We start from the raw sequence: 18,148 nt of genomic DNA, 5'->3' as shown, positions 1-18,148 counted from the left end.
CAAGCCCGTTGGTGCGTCACGGTCCAACGGCTGACGAGAAAAATTAACAAAATTTTCGTACGTTAATTATACTCGACCAATGTAAAAGCAGGTTCACCCGTGGGTTCTTATCCTTGATCTATACTATCAGGTCTAAAAGCAATTAAACTTTCTCCCTAAACGCGACGTTTTATAGAATCTCCACAAACTTTCGTATACTCCATATCAAACATTTTCTTACATTAGGCGGTGTAACTCAGTGACTTGCACTAGCCCGTGTGCTGCAAGAGCGCACGTAATTTCAACACCACAGACACCCAACACTCCCGGCCACTTCGTGTACCTGATCTACTGCATTACGAGCAATTATGCCGGGTACGCTGTACTTTTGTTTGAAGCCTCCCTCGGTATCAAGGATACTATCTTCATATTGTATCTTCTCCTCTGAGGATCAGACATCATCGTAATTTACATAATCAAGTGTCACCTGATGAGGGGCATCAAGCGTTATTTTTATTGTGAAGTGATTTTGTTGTAAAGGCTCCAACGCTTGAATTATTGACTGTGAGAAGTTTGTAAATTTGAAGTCTCAATTAGAGTGACGCGCTCTAATTAGTAAGCTTAGTTCACAGCAGCCAGTGAATTTAGGACACCAGGATTAGGAGTGAATTTAGGAGTGAGTAGGGATTAGGAATAAAATTTCGCGTCAAGACGCCCGGGTTTATCAGCTTCTACTGAGTTAATGAAGAATGAACATGACAACAAATGAAGCTGTAGTTAGACTCGAGACTAAATTAACAAACAGTAATAATTAACAACACAAATTTTACACTAACAATGAAAACTCGTTGCAGTGCAAATTAAAGCGGCGGTATTTCGAGTGGAACGCCAGATCCCCGACACATTTCATCAATTGGCTTTTCTTCAATCGATAAAATTGCGCAACAAAACCGTCGGCTGAAATCCATCTTAAATCTGTGCGCAAAAATCCGCCAGAATGTAGAGGGCGCCGGGATAATTACAGTCCCGCCTGAATTTCCCCGCAAAACACAAGAAGTTGGGAATTAAACAGTCTGCGTATGTTATTTACGAGGCCATCGCTCTGCTGCCTGTCTAGAGGCCCAAGATGAGCGGCTTTTGTCTATAACTCCTCGCATATTTTGAGCTTTCCTCAATTAATTGAGGCACAATTTCAATATCAAAGTAATTATGGAGAATGAAAAATGATCATTTTCACGAAAACTATTGATAATGAATGTCTAACGTAGCAAAATATGGTAGAATCGTTTCGGTGTTTAAAATTGTCAGTAAAAATTTTATCTTGTCAATCAGTCCGTCTTTCAATTGCGAAAAATTTGCTTAACTCGCGTAATTTGATTCTTGTTATGCAAGCGAGGGACTCCAGTGTTAGCAGTTAGCACAAAGAACATAGGATATATTTTTGCCCTGCATGTAAGCAAATGAAATTTTTACCAGATTTAGAGATAAAACAATCTCGATACCATAGCTCCAGGTTATATCATTAGGCGAATTTCGTCTCATTTTATGCCCACTTTCTTGTGTACTTTATTTTAAAACTTAGGATGTGATTATTCTACACAAATTTATGACAATTCATTATTAGGTTCACTTGAAAGGAAACAAGGATGTGTAACTCAACAGCTTTTTTAGTCGTGGCTGCAAGGCTTTTCAAAATTCAATTGTTTTAACTTAATTGGACTTTTTCCTTTGCAATTTCAATTTTTAGCACCTCTAAAATTAACGTATATAAAAAATAAAACAAAGAGTCAATAAAAAATAGAAAAGAATCATTCGTGCACTTTTTCAGATATTTTCGTATGACTAAGGAAAACGCACAGATATAAGAACACCGAAGGAAATCCTTTAATTTTTGCGACAAACACTTTAATGAATTCGGACAAAAAGATAGTAGGAGCAAAGCTCGATGAAGAATCAAAGAAGCATGCAAAATTGTTCGCTGATAATTTGGCGAAATTTCCACCTGCACTTCTTGCACACCAGACAGCGGCATACTGGTATCATGTTTACACCGCTATATATGAGCTGAAATTTTCTGGTCACAGAATTGTCACGGAACGCTTTGCAGGCTGGATAAGGTTGCCATCGATGCTCCGGTTGTAAATCTTGTTTAGGCTGTAAAAAATTTAGCACCAGAAAATCGACCATTGCAATCTCCACTGGCACACGTGCGCGCTCTATGGAGAAAGGTTTGAAATTCCAGCGCACTTTTCTTCGTTAAAGGAACACGGTCGGCCTAAACAAAGAAAGATCCTATACATAATCTTGTCTAGTTCAGCATAATCAAAATTTAAAAATACAATTAGTCCTCTTTTTGCGTATCGTTTGAATCGTAACTTCAAAAACCCCCAGTAAAGTTTTCAGCCTCAATACTCTTGGCTAGCAGCTAGCACCGAGCAGGCGAATTCCTGCATTCGCTAAGCATATAAATCAGCGGGTAACGTAAGATTTACTTAGCAATATTTCTACAGTGTTCAGGTCAAAATAATATAAATAAATTATTTGACTACTGGTTCGACTGGCAACGAACACTTATATATATCTTATACGAGAAACGACTCAAAATAACGTATATATTCACTGAAAAAAGATGCAGGTTCAGTAAACTCTTCAATTGAACGAGATTAACTCACTTTAATACTTAGGAACATAGTGTGATTTGCAATAATATATACATTTATTTAGATTCTAAATATATCTTGGTAAAAAACTATCATGAGAGCCTCAAAAAATGCACTACATGTGCCCTTCTCGTTTGACAGCTCTGATAGAAAACATCTATAATAAGTTCAATTTAAACAACAATGATGTATTTGACAGTTGAGCACTTGATACCAACTAATTCACAGAAATCGTGAAATAATTCGCGTCTTCAACACAAAGCCATTGTATCAAAAATGTCTAACAATAAAAATATGAGATCGGACACGCAATCCCGCTTTAAGTCTTTCACATCAGTAGATTTACAATTGTCTAGAGAAACCTTGTAGCAATCGGCTTTTCCAACACCTGCGACTTTGTGTTGACAATGTCAAAGGATAATCTTTCCAGTTCATACACGCAATACCAAGTTAAGTTTTTTCACGTCTAACTTAATATTTCCAGATGCAGGTCAATTAACAAATTCTCTGTAACGACATGAAAGCCTTTAGGGTCACGGAAGAAGTACGCATATCTCAATGCATTCCTTTACTGTAGTAAATATACGTTTATAAAGCTGCCAGAACAACTGAAGTGCGAACAATAATTCTCGTGAAATATTACTCAGCGTCACGATGGGCAAGAAATGAATAAAGCTTCAGTGGCTGGTGGCAAGAGTGGCAGGCTTCGTGCCCGAGTTATTCATCTCGAGACGCACAGCTGGCCTCGGGTGGCAGGTGGCATTCATCAAGTGGTGGAGCTTATCGTTATTCAGGTATTGTGAACGGCCTTTGAGTTGGCCTGAATCCCTGCCTTTCTTTGAGTATACTGAACGGTATGTGACTTGGCTTAACTAATAATTTATTTCCTTCAAACTATATATATTCATTCATGCAAAAACATAGAAACGGCAAACCGAAAATAAAATCGTGAATATTTTAGCATAAATTAATTTTTACTGGTGATGACAATTGGAAGGAAATACCAAATAAAAATAAACATGCAGCTTTGAAGACATCACTCCCTTCGTACAACAGAACATAAAAGTTAAACTATGTTTCGGAGAATTTTTCACGATTGAAGAATGAAACGCACTTTTACTAATTAAAATAACAATCAGAAATGAACAATTAAACATCTCTGGCTTAATAAAAAAAAACTTTCACGATGCTTAAAACCAGATTTGGGGATCAGAATTTATAAATCATGAAAAAAATATTTCAAAATATTATGATAGGATACAAGTGTATAAATTCAAAATTCAAGATGAAAATTGAATAAGTGAACCAATAATTAACGAGGAGCACGAAAATTGAACGAACTGCAGGGTTGTGATAATGTTATTTTTCAACGGTGATGGTGACAAAATGATAAATAAGAAAAAATTCAAATATAGCTGAGATACGTTGAGAAATTTAGGATAAATTCATCTGCCGAATGATCAAGAAAAAAGCGCAATATATAGTTCAATTATAATAGAAATAGAAGCATTAACCGGCAATGAATTCCTGGGCAGAAAATTCAAGGAGGCGCTTAATTGGGGTTAGAGGGAGCTGTTGCCGGCCATGCGCTGCCATGATCTTGGTCGTAAATAGGCGGCTTTACGACGTGTCTGAGAGCCGAATTACGACTCGCTTCTCTGTGATTGGGTCCTGAAGTGAGGGTAGGCATGAGCGACAAGCCAGTGACAATCGTGGGATGACATAATTGAGTCGTAAATTCAGAACTACGACTTGACACACTTTTGTGATGAACACCGCATGACGTCATCATTACGTCGTAAACTCAAAATATGCCACTCGACATGAGCACAAAAGACACCGAAATTATCGATTATGTGTCAGGCGTGACAAGCAGACAGCCTGAAGATAGGAATGTCGGTAACTTTAGAAGTGGCAGCGAAGTTGACTTCCCAACATGGAGAATAAATTGACAAAATTTACAAAGAACAGTGGGCAAGAATTTCGGGTGTATTCCTGGCTCAAAACTCGTATGAAGAAAATTAGAAGATTAATAAAAAATGATTTTTGGACAAGAATGAAAAAAATAAAGAAATCTCGTCACCGTGCATGTAACATAGACATTTGATGGATCAAAAGCTGGCTCATTCCTCGGCTTTCCATTGAGCCAAGCCACGCACGGAACGCAGTATTCCAGCATATAAATTCAGCTCGTCAACATGCAATGGCGATGCAATGGAGGGAACGCATCTCGAAGGCTTATATAGAAATAGAGAGTTCAGTATCAGATAGGTAAAGTACAAGGCTTACCGAGCGAAGCGGTTTGAGTTTTGACGGTTCAACGCCGTCAATGCGGGACTAAATCTCCTTCGTGTCTCACGACCATTCCACAGTTAGTGTAATAGTCAGAGTTGATTCCTTATGGAATAGGTGAATCGACATCAAGAATGCCAGATGGAAATTGGCGAATCGTTGCCGATTCTCAGGATCAGCGGCAAAGTCCGCCAGTGACATCGCTAAATCATCCTCCTCGGGAGAAAATGGAATTTTGGACCTTTATTGGAATTTTGGACCATCAGTCAGGGCGCAAACGGAACTGCCTGGTCACCGATCGCGAAAATACCACATGATAAAAATGTATATGTTTGGAATGGAAGAAAGAACTGGGAATATTTCGGAGGATTCAAAACAAGTTAGTGAACAAATAAGAATATTATTGTCTTTACTCTGAGGCAGGTGATCTCCAGAGCTGGAGTGACAATTTTAAGTAAAATCACGTAAAAGCGATATAACAAGACCAAGTAAAATCCTCAAAAATATTTTTTTTTCGCTATTAAGCAAGCACCGTGACCTCTTGACCTCGAGCAAGTACCGTGACCTCTTGACCTCGAGCAAGCACCGTGACCTCTTGACCTTGAGCAAGCACCGTGACCTCTTGACCTTGAGCAAGCACCGTGACCTCTTGACCGCGAGCAAGCACCGTGACCTCTTCGACCTCGAGCAAGCACTCGCTACATTTTTTGGTAATTTATCGGTTTAGCGTTATCGAAGCTAACTTTTCAGTTAGCGGATTAGCGGTTATCGAAGCTAACTTTTAGGTTAGCTGTGCCCACCACTGCCCATATGTAAGTCTTAATCTTGACCATCAGGGTGCAACAAAATAAACATTTAAATCCATAGTGGCAAACGGTGCCTTGAAATGTTCTGCACCGTTAAATATTGGGTAGAAATAGTCCTGGAAATACCGCTGCAATAATTATTCATCGATTAGCATCGACTCGGCATCGATTAGCAATTTCATTTCTGGACATTTTGTCGGTAATACATAGGCACCACTGTGGCCTCTTCGGAACAACATCAAATGTCTTCATATATAAGAGCGATACGCCAGTAAAAATTCCTGCATGAATTAATGAAGCTTCATCAAGCGTACTCAAAATGCTCAGATGATATCCTGAGAGCAGAAAATGACAGAAAAATTATTCATGCACAACCGATGACTTTATAATGGCCATGACTACAGCAAGCATGAAGCTCGTGCAATTTGTTCTGCCAAAATAAAGAGACGATCCCACCAGGTAAGCTGAATATCTTTCAGCACAAGCCAAGGGAGAGGAAGGTGGGAGCTGAAGGAGAACTCCTGGATGATCGTAAAGCACTTGAGCAAACTTGGCAGGACGCTCAGCTCCTTTGAAGCAAAGGTCGCCAGGTATAAAGAGCACCTAATTAACACCACCTCGAGTGCCAATGAAAGGACGAGCTCCTCAAGAAGACATTTTTGAGTGGGCAAAATACATGTATAGTTAATTTAAAAATCGGCAAGGAGTGAATACGTTCCCACGTTCCTGTGTAGAAATTAAATATCATAAGCAGATTCTTATAAAATTATTATTGTATTATAAAGATTCCTGAGGTCATATATAAACAAGTTCATAATTAGAACAATATCATCATATTGCTGATGGTCAACTCGCCATCCGTGAGAATTTTAAAACTCACGACCAATTATCCAATTTCATTCAACAATCATGGGTGGGAACACCCATATTAGGGGAGGATTTTTTAATATAGGGGATATATATCCCTTATAGGGGATATATAGGGGATATAAAGATGATATAATATAGGGGATTTAATAATGATGCAGGTAGCGATGCAGGTCGCGAATTCCGACGATGGAATGAAGATGAATGGTGAACAGTGATTAAAAAGTGGTTCTGCTAGGATACTCAGGACTTCTCGATGATACAACGGATTACACATTAATGACTACATCTGAATAATGGCCCAAACCTCCAAATAATACGTAATAATAACACGGAAGTTTGGTCGCGTGCTGATGAAGAGCTTATGAGTAATTTTGACTCAGCCCAGCCTTCCATTTTTAAAGACTCTTTTCCTGCGCTGCGTAACGAAATAAAATATTCAAGGAACTCAAAAAATTAATAAATACAGTCAGGCGTATATACGACAATTTTCAATGAAAAAAGCGGTTCGCTTTACTTAAAACTTCTAACTAAAGTTGGGAGGAGCTAAACAGGACGGCGAAAAATCAAGCCTGAATACTTACTAGTGGAGCATTTGATCAAATAGATGTTGGGAATTTTTTCGAATCAATGTATAATGTGAGAAAATGACTGCGTATTTAATGAGAAGCCAAAGAGAAGAAGGTAAAAACAATTATATGCGAGAAATATTCTATAATTTTAAATTAAATAGCCGCAAGAGAACCGCTACAACTGAAAAAGAAGCAAGTGAATTGTTTCGAATATAAATGAAGTAAGGTGCATGAGAACCATTTCAAACCGAGGAAAATGATGTAGAAGTATGAGATTCATAGCGGAAAAATATCATATGTAACAAGATGAAAAAAAGGCGAATGAATGGTAATCCAGCGAACTACCTACGCAACATTTACGTAAAAATTCATTTAAGCAAAATTCCCATTATTCATTATTCCAGCGAAGTAAAAATTCCACGTGAATACTACCCCGAACCTAACCTCAAGATCATCAGTCAATCTAATCTTTAATTATATTGTGAATTCTTGAGTGCATGGAATTTTTAGATAATTTAATCCCCGTATACATTTTTTATCAATTGATTTCCGGTCACAAAAGGCGGCATGAAATTGAAATTTCACAAACATTGTTACAGCTGCCATAAGCGATCGCGCATTCAGTGCCTTGGTGTAAACACGACCGTTCCCATTGGAAGGCAGACCAGAATTGAGCTCTGGATTCTCCAGGCTAACATTAAAGGGATTCCTAAAGCAAAGAACTTCCTCTTCGGACGCCATAAAGGATTGAGATGAGATGGAAAAGTTTCCTTTCCCGTGAAATGCTGAAATAAAATGGTGACTAGTAAAATTTAGAGAAGGCGTTAAAAGACAAAAATGTAACAGTCTTGGAAGCTCCCGAGGTTTTCTCCACTGTTTTGATGCCTGGTGAAAATCTGTGATGTGAGCCAGTTTTTCGGTGTAGGGGGAAATTTTGATAAAAAGACGATGCATAAAGACTTCCTGGATTGAGCTATTCTAAATTTCTATCCAAACTGACGGTATCAACACGAAAACTTCGGAGGAACAAGAAATTATTTCCTAAAGATTACTATATTTCGGTTAGTGATCAAGAAGAAATTTGAAGCCTAAAATCAAAATAATATCGTAGGATACTCATAAAAAATTATTTTGGGGAAAAATTTCGTCGGCTCTTCTGTATTAGAAACAATATCTATACATTTTAAATTTCAAATGAATATTACAACAGCTGTAAGGATGAGTGAAACTCATTCAGCGTTTCTCAAAGTTTTCCCTGCAACAAAATTTCGAGTGGAATTGATAGCGCGCGTAATTAGACACCCTAACAATTATTTTTTAACTAATATGAAACAATTGATTTGAATAGTCCCTTATTATAGCTGACTAACTGCATATTAACGGAACAGCGATAAAGCCACTACTATTGGTTGCCAATTCCGCGTCACTTCACATTTCGTGGAGCCACAAATTAATATGGCAACCGCGCGCAATTCAGGCGTCCATAGGACGTCCAAAAAAGCAATCAATTGCTTCTCTAATAACGTTGGCGGCGCAACATACGTTGACACCGTCCATTACAAGGTGGGGGGATAGGCCTTTCAGGTGGGACCATAGAATAATATGAATAATATCGACAACCAAACGAATGTGGTGCAGCAAGAGAATTCAAATCCTCGACAAAATTAAATAAGGTTCGTTTTAACACCAACTGTTTGTTTAAACATGAACTGGATAAATTTTAATTGGACTTGTGGACATTATGAAAACTGTCACTCAAGTAAGTCAAAATCCATACTGAAGAAAAGTATTGAACAGCGACGGAAGGGTTTACCAGTTTGCCGTTCTGCTCACCTTAAGCACGTAGATGGTGCCGGACTCGGGATCAACGGAGAAGGCAGCCCGGCGACGCGTCCAGTGTTTGCTCTTGGAGACCGAGGGCGGGGCGATGGCGGGGGGCGGCGCCCCTGGAGACCGAAGCGCCGGACCCGCGAGACCGAGGACAATGTCACTGACGAGCGACGAAGAGACCGGGAGAAGTCGTGACGACGACTTTGCTATGGGAGTCAAGTGTGGCTTGTTGGGTTTGCTCAGAGAAGATGATCTTGATTGGGGGAAAATGTTGACGTCTCGTAGCTTTGTTGTTATGATTATCTTCGGTAGGATTAGGAATTGAATTCTGGGGGTGAAGTTCCTCAGGATTTGGGACCCCGTCCCCACTGAGAGAGTAGCGCAGCACTCCCCAGTTGCCCCCATCATGATCCCGCGCGACCACCTGAAAAAAAATTGCTGGTATAAATATCAGCATCTTTTTAAATAATATCGAACGAAAAGTGCTTATGTTTCGGCAAAGCAACCATATAAATTCCTAACAATTCAGTGCCTACTAGATCTACAATAAAGTACTTGATTCAGTACAAATTCTACCCAAATATCTTGATAGGCCCAAGCCTACCAAATTTCAGTAGGCATATTTGTTATGAATGCGAGGCAACGAAACCTGGCGTCAGGAAGGCGCGCTCTTTATCAGAACTCAGATCGGGAATCCAAGTAGCATTGGAACTACCATAAAAGCCCAAATACGAGCATTGGAATCGAATAAGGAATATCGGGAATTCTATCATTGCCACCAATTGTAAATAACAGTTGAATCATCACCGGCGTATCACCGGCCATGCATGGCCACAGATAAACCGCTGATGTTACTTACAGAGTTTAGGCTTGCAAGGAACGCATATGAAGAACATGCATGCCGCAGCGAGCACAGCTTTTACTGCAGGCTCATATCAGAGCTCAAATGACAAGTCTATAACGTTATAAAATTTCTACGATAATGTTACTTACAAACTACTAAACTACAAGACAAGTTTAATACTCCTACAAGATCGTTTCAGCCTCCTGCAGTGAAAAGCGATTTCGATACTCCTACGAGAATGTTACAGTTTACTACGTTAAAAACAGTGATACCTCGACTTAAGAACGCCTATATTTGCGAACTTTTACAGATACGAACAGGAGGTACGAGATTTTTTTGCCTCCGCGTACGAACATGTCTCAGCTTACTAACCCATTTTCATTTTGGCCTAATATAGTCCAGTTTCTATATTGTTCACAGCATCCGTTATCTACTCATATGATTCGGCCACTTCCTCAGAGCATGTGATCGCTGCAACATCTCCGGTATTTTACGTCCGTGGTCATATTTCTTTTCGGTGCTATATATACTTTATTTAATTGTGTTAGTACGAAGATTATTGAGTCGAAAATTGAAATTCAGCTTCAATTTCTATCCTTATAGTTTTTATTTATTGATTCTTTTTAACTCTTACTAATAGTTATGGTTTTGTGTGTGTTCTAAGTTACTAAATTTATGGTGTGATAGTTCGAAAATGGATTTGGCAGCATGCATTTTCTGCTCATACATTAATTCTTTTATGAAATATTCTTTCCACATATGAACTTTTCCTTATACGAACCCTGTCCTATCCCGGAACGAATTTAGTGTGTAGAGGTGTCATTGTCTTAGGTTATCTTTCAACTGCATCAAATCAAACTAGATCATATAGTAGGTGGATTCTAAATAATGAGAAGTGAAACCGTTTCTGTTTTCGGTGCAGGAAATATTAATTTGGCTTCTCAGTTTAATAGAATGTTTTTCGTTGCAATATTCTGAATTAACACGTTTAAGGGAACTGCTCGACGGTCAAAATAATGTTAAAATCAATCTTGAAAAATAACAACCAAATAGTCACTCATGACATTCGTTCCCCAATTGAATGTCATTTCGCATGAATCCGTAATATTTTATCTATATACTCTAATTACCACCTGATTTTGCAGAGCCCAAACAACAAGAATTGGTTTTAGTTCTGCTATTTTATTGATATTCATGCGTAAGTTGGGTATTTTACGCTCAGAAACGTTCGCAAACTTACGGACGGTTTTTCAGGCTCATCGCCGACAGCTACAGAAATTACTACCAAATGCACAACGCATTGTATGCTCGCGCTTGGTGTTATATAATATAATGAACTTGTCACATAATTAGCTTCGAGTCCTCAGAAATATTTCTTTAAAGCTATCATAATATTTCGGCGACCATCAGTGAAACATTCATGTATTCCATCGTGAAAAAACATCAAGCACGAAACTGACAATGCGCTACAATCGCCAACACTTTGGTCCACATCATATGGGTTTCGCATCATTTTTAACGCCCTCTCCCTCTGCCACGCTAAAATATATGCATGAAATACGTACTAAATTAGGGATATCGGATAGATATTTTCTTAACAAACACAAAATCATATTAATAATCTTTTAAATGCCGAAATTCCGTGTCAATCCAGTATACAAATGTGAACAGATCACCTACAAATCGGCGTTATCTCTTAATAAAAAATATTTGGAGTCCGCAAAGTACGAAAAAGTAGTAGATCGAACTGGATTTGGGATTTATGTGAGGGAAATGAAATCAGGGAACTGGACTGAAGTTTTCAGCTACAGGCTCATTATCGGCAGAACGATACACATCTTTGCTACAAACACATCTCTTACAAGCTAATCCAAGACCTCCTACATGGATCGAATTTCAATGCTAAAATATTGGAAGAAATGCTTTGATGATGGACTTTGATTAGTTGGCGTTGAAGATTGAGATGCATGGCTTTGGAGTACGTCGACTAATTAAATTATTCCTACACAGAAGGTGGATTAAAACAAATTAATCACCACTGATAAAAATAATTTTGACAGTGAAAAGAGCCAATAGAGGAAATTATTCAGAAACAGAAGAATTAGAAAATAAATGTAATTTATTTTAGGAACGAAAAACAAAAGAGTTCAATGATTATCCCAGGATCAAATTTACCATTAGCTATTAACCTAATTCGTAGATAATTTAACTTTTGAAACAATTCCCCAAAGTTAACTTTCGAACAACGAGGTAAACATATTATTTTTTAACTTCCTTCTCCAACCGAGAGACAAGCGAGGAACGACGCGACACTGTCAACTGCGCGGGTGTTTACACTGCATATAAAATTAATTGCCTCGTATTATGTTCCCGCGAGCTTTCTGAAACCATGAGTCCTTACAGCTTCCATCCATGAACAATGATCCAATAGTACGCCCATGTCTTAGATGGCAGTATCAAGCAAAAATTGCGATGAATGCTCTGACATTCCAGGCTTTTATGCAATGGGATTTTGTTGAATGAAGTCATCTTGTGAGTGGAAAATGTGTGTGCATCATATATTCGAGAGCACAAATGAATGTCACTAAGATTAGCAATGAAAAAATAAATGTAAGCCGTTTAAGAAATTTGGTTAATGAATTGAACTCAAACTCTAACAGCAAGTTAAATACATGCAATAGAGATTGGTGGAGCTCGTCCATGAGCAACTCAAAAAAAAGAAGCGGATTTTTTCTGCAAAGGTCTCGGGCCGAGTGCAAAAAATGTGAGTAAAGATAAAACAACAGATTAAAATCGACCAATAAATAGCAATCGGCAAACTAATCAAGATAATAGATTGACCGAAGCATTAAGCTAAAGAAAAGAGCCCAACACGGCAGCGTTTCGAGTGCAGCCAAAAAAATATGAAGGGGAATCCCAGGTGCAATGAAGTCGGATTCCGGATGCAATGAAGACGGATTCCAAGCGCGTTCATGGATTCCGCGTTAATTTTATCATTGATAAAACAATGACCGCCAAACATAGGGAAAAATTCAAAGGTGATGACACAAAAACGCTTAAGTATAAATAATTAGAGCACAATGTTATTTTGCGAATTTTTGTGCCAGAATATTTGGAAACATACTGCTATGTTGAACAGTCCAGAGCTAAGTGAAAAGGCGTGTTCATAAAGAAATGGTATATTAATTCAAATGTTTATTGTTTAGTAAGCAAAAATGCTTCATACTTCACGCTTTCTGATCATTCTAAACATGCGATATCACTATGGTTGCAATTTTTTTAAATCCAACACTGACATAGGTGAAACGTCCTCCTTTTTTTTTTTTTTTGGTAATACAATTTCGCGCCTATGCAATTTTATTTCAATTGTATTTATTAGTTGCATAATAGACGCTCTTCGTACTTTTGTCCACCTGTTCTTTGGGCCTTATGAGAATATAAGTTATCGGAATGATGGAATTTGAACACAAAACCTGATGCATATAACCTACGAGAACAGCAAGTGTCTCAACACTAATATCATATATAAATAATGTGCATATATCAGCACGACGCACCTGTATGACCGGCTTGGGCAGGTGTCTGTCGTCTTCCTCAGTAATCTGCGTCTGATAAACGTCGTTGGCAAAACGCGGCGGAAACTCGTTGACGTCTTCGACGGTGACGTACAACGTCGCTTCTGCGCTGCCCTGAGACGTACGCGCCTCCAGCGGCACCGTCAGCTGTGACGTCAATAATAAGAAGATGCGTTATTGGTGACAGTAATGCGGTCACATTCAAGTATTGGTGTGCGGGAATGATGTTGAATCATCATGAATCAGTGAAAAGAGATGAATGTTACAGTAATGCATAGTTTGTGGCAAAAATAAACTTCCTAAGTAGAGATGAAATAATTGCAAGACTAAAATTATGAACAATAATTTCAGTAATTAAGTCAAATCAACACGACGAAGCGTCTATAAATCGAGATAGGCACAATAGATCGACAATAGAATGAATCGACATGCATAATCAACAGATATCAATGGACATAATTAGGTAAGATTATAATCTAGACATTAGCAAGGGATATTAAGCGCGGGCTGTCAGCGTTCAGTAGCAGGGCAATACCCAGCAGGATTTATCCTGCGATTAAATCGTACGACGCAGCAAGACTCGCGTCATATGGCGCCGCGCAGGCAGGAGTGATTAGCGCCATACGATGACACGGCGCAGGCATGATTAGCGCCATACGATGACACGGCGCAGACATGATTAGCGCCATACGATGACACGGCGCAGGCATGATTAGCGCCATACGATGACACGGCGCAGGCATGATTAGCGCTATACGATGACACGGCGCAGACATGATTAGCGCCATACGATGACACAACGCAGACATGATTACATTCATGAGAGGCGATCTGCGTCTCAGAGGACCTGTGAGGATGGGTAAGATCTCTGGCGCCTTGAGCGATTTGTGAAGGACTAGATTAAGATCCTGCAATACTTTGAGAGGGGATCTGCATCTCATAGGAGCTGTCAGGACGAGTAAGATCGCTGTCACTTTCAGTAATTTGAGAAGGATAGATTGAGAAGATCCTGTCTCGATCCTGTCTCGACTTGATTGAGAAGCTAGTGTCTCGAATACATCTAAAATTAAATTAATGAAGGCGGAAGATAGAAGAAGAAGGTAATTAGAACGTATGATTGTAGGGAAATAATTAATTTTGGAGATATGGAAGGATGTTGGATTGGAGTACAGTTACGGGCTTTAATCGCCTGCATCAATCATGTTACCTTTCACAGAAGTTTGCGCTGTAATAGTTCTTTCAGAGGAAGGAACAATCTACTCTTCAGTTTCCGGAACCAAATACTTTTTTCAACAAGAATTCTCAAAGTTTGGGCGAAATGGGTCCATTTGTACCAGCAAATGGGCGGTTTGCTCGCGGCTTTAAAAATTTTGGTTTCCTCCATTCCGAAAAAAAAACGATCACTTAGGAAGTTAGGGCCAAAAAAAACTCAAGAAGTAGACGAGCAAGAAAGTGCTGACTGACGGTGCCATTATCAACGAGTGTTTCCGCATTTACATGGCAGAAAAACTCGTCGTGAGGGCAATTGGCTCCAGATTAATTGCACCGACAATGGGTCGTGGAGTTGAGGCTAATCTAGACTGGACGTCTCCAACGGATCACGTACAGGAAAAAGCTCGGAGACTCGAAGGCCGAAGTTTCGAAGCCTGATAAATATTGCATCAAAACCACATTTTGGTTACGAGTTCAGCTTGAAATATTTAATGAATATTGTAGCAAGGATCCGATCAAGAATAGCTCTCAATGACAGTGACGTTAAGAGTGTCGAAAGAATAAATAAAAATTGTAATATCATTATTGTTTATTGATCATGGCGGATTTAATGATCTCGTATGGTAATACGGAACAGCCGATATGTTTTTCACCTATCACTGCATAACAGTTCGAGATTGTGTATGGAAGGAATTGATACTTTATCCATCGATACATTAAATATCGGCTATGCTATCGCCACCGAAATGTTTGGTAACACGAGTTGCTTTTAAAGGATACAAAGGATCAAGTGTACCGAGTCCTGCAGTTTCTGGCGCATACAGCACTGGAAGAACTTCCCATTCCTCTGTTCACGCTTATTCACCCAATAGCAGCTTTACTTTCGAATTCCGTTAATTAGAAGCCTCGTTGGCTGGATAACCGAGCTGTTTCCATTAGGTTGAGAATATTTGTGCAGATTTGCGATCAAAATAAAAAAAACACTAATGCCAGTGCTACAAAACATGGCATCGGAACAGCGCGATCTGTAATGCAGGCTGTCTTACATTTTTTATGGCATCACTATATATAAGCGCATCCAATAAAGGACTAGTTTGATTAGCTCTGGATGACGTTGGCTTCATATTAATGGTATTTATGGACGTAGAATGCGCGATGCATAATTAATCACGACTCAAAACCGAGGTCCAAAAAGCCATTGGGGTTTACGGTGATGGTTTAAAAATACCTTAATGATTATTTTTCACGTATCACACATCTGGAATGTAAATCAAATTATAATTCGATTCGTTAACAAGATTGACGTTTACGTTGGAAGGATTAGCTTGAAATCAGGAGGTAATCCACTAAAGTTAATAATGTTGATTGCTATCAAAAGGATTAATTTTGCGAATTAAATGATAATAAAAGAGATACTGCGTACGATAATCCAAGAATTTTCACATCAAAAAATATAATCTCGATTTAAGTAACCATCAAGCATTACCAAAGGAAAAATTACTGTAGTCTTTCTCAAATTTGAAAAAGAATTATAGATCTATAATTTTTCCATATCTCAACACGGTTTTTCCGTCGAAAATAACCCGTAAGGCACAAATCATGAACTTTGTGCTAATAATAACTTCTATTGCATTTTTAAAGCTAGTTCGATGCAGCAGAGGCGCGATATGGCGGACAGCGGACAGCCGAAAGATTTGCTGTTGCACAACCAAGGGTTGCCAGATGCCCTGAAAAACGGCCAAGTCCGCAAACAAAATAGGCCAAAAATGGCCTATAATTCAATACATACTAATATATTTGTAGGTCCCCTGCAGTGTACAAATTTCATTTTCCTTTCCTTCGCACTTTTCAAAACTTTATAAGGAAGTACCACCATTATGAATTGGTTACTGACCAGAGCATTCCTTCGTTGATTTCATAATACCCATGCAAGTTGCCCTCACACCGCACGTCAATACCACGGCACTAGTATAGTCAACGATAAACTTGCCATCATAATAATGCATGTTAACTGACAAGTGGCAAGCTACGATACGGATTTCGAGCAGCGGATCGACATTAAAAACCACCGTTCGTTCATCCAGACATGAATTTCATTCAACGTATGGATTGGCTATACATAGACCCGAGTTGATCAATTATTATGAATTAGTGCTTATTAAATAGCGCGTTAAGCGCGACTAACTGGTTGGAAACGAAGAAATGAGATGTAAAACATCTAAACCGACAAAGGCAGGTGGGGCGACTGAAGACGTCTTAGAAGCTATGCTATTTATGAACAAATTACGTTAAAACGAGAACTGAGAACTCATTATTTACTGCAATAAGTTTATTAGACAGACAGAACACAGTGAACTGTTCAAAAATAGCAACTGCAATACTGAAAAATAACATTATTACACTGATGAATTCAATGAATTCGGTAGTGCTTAAATTTCAGTATACATAGCACATGTATTATTTGGTCTCCAACTCACGTGTGCTGTAGTTTCTCTGTCGAGAGGCGACACTAGCGCCACGACGCCGGTGTGCGGCTGCACCGTGAACCAGTAGCGCTGCTTCCAGTCCAGTAGCGAATACCGCACTTCTGATTCTGCTCGTAGGAATAAGATAGCTTATTTACGAACACATGTTATGGTGAACTAGTAGCGCTGCTTCCAGTCCAGCAGCGNGTGAACCAGTAGCGCTGCTTCCGGTCAAGCAGCGAATACCGCACTTCTGATTCTGCTCGTAGGAATATGATGTCTTATTTACGAACACATGTTATGGTGAACTTAAAAATGAGACTAAATTGAGATAACAGAAGCGCTGCTTCCAGTCCAGCAGCGAATACCGCACTTCTGATTCTGCTCATATGTATACGTTATCTTATTTTTTTACGAACACGTGTTTTGATGAACTTGAAATTGAGACTAAATTGAGATTGTGTCAATGAGTCGATTCTGAGGAGGCAGGAACTTCTATCTAAAAATTTGAAGAATCAATTTTTATGCAGATAAATTATTTTTAGGTTACCACATTTATTAAAATAAATGAGAGGAAACGAGAACGTTTCATTACATTGCTACTTATAGGATTCGTATGAGGAAATATTCGCATGTGGAAACAAAATTCATTTTTAATATTTATTAACATAATTTGAATCAAATATGGCTCCGAATCGATTCGTAAGCGCCTAATCGGATCTGAATATTAGTTCGTAAGCTGAGAAATATTCTTTCAAAAAATCTAAAACCTTCTGTTCGTATCTGGAAAAGTTCACATGTATAGGCGTTCATAAGTCGAAGTATCACTGTATATCAATAAAGACAAAAATTCAGTATAGTAACAGAAATTCCTATAATTGATATCCGCATATAAAAATGATGAGAGAATTTAAGTGAGAATAAATGTTTAAGGTTTAAGACTAAAAAAAACCGTGATGAAGGCTACTGACCGTGATGAAGGCTACTGACCGTGATGAAGGCTACTGACCGTGATGAAGGCTACTGACCGTGATGAAGGCTNAACA

The 18,148-nt window shown here is 38.7% G+C and overlaps 1 long non-coding RNA gene across 1 annotated transcript; it reads right to left on the bottom strand.

Annotated features, from left to right (window-relative positions):
- Positions 1–3: 3 nt before the first annotated feature.
- LOC125178581 lies at positions 4–17,205 on the bottom strand. Its single transcript, XR_007156953.1, has 4 exons — positions 17,115–17,205; positions 13,408–13,572; positions 9,010–9,430; positions 4–30 (listed from the first exon to the last, which is right to left on the bottom strand). It is a non-coding gene; the product is annotated as an uncharacterized LOC125178581 (long non-coding RNA).
- Positions 17,206–18,148: the final 943 nt, after the last annotated feature.

Source organism: Hyalella azteca, unplaced genomic scaffold, assembly GCF_000764305.2.
Source record: "Hyalella azteca isolate HAZT.00-mixed unplaced genomic scaffold, Hazt_2.0.2 contig11075, whole genome shotgun sequence".
Lineage (NCBI taxonomy): Eukaryota > Metazoa > Arthropoda > Malacostraca > Amphipoda > Hyalellidae > Hyalella > Hyalella azteca.
This window is presented reverse-complemented; position numbering and strand designations above follow the sequence as displayed.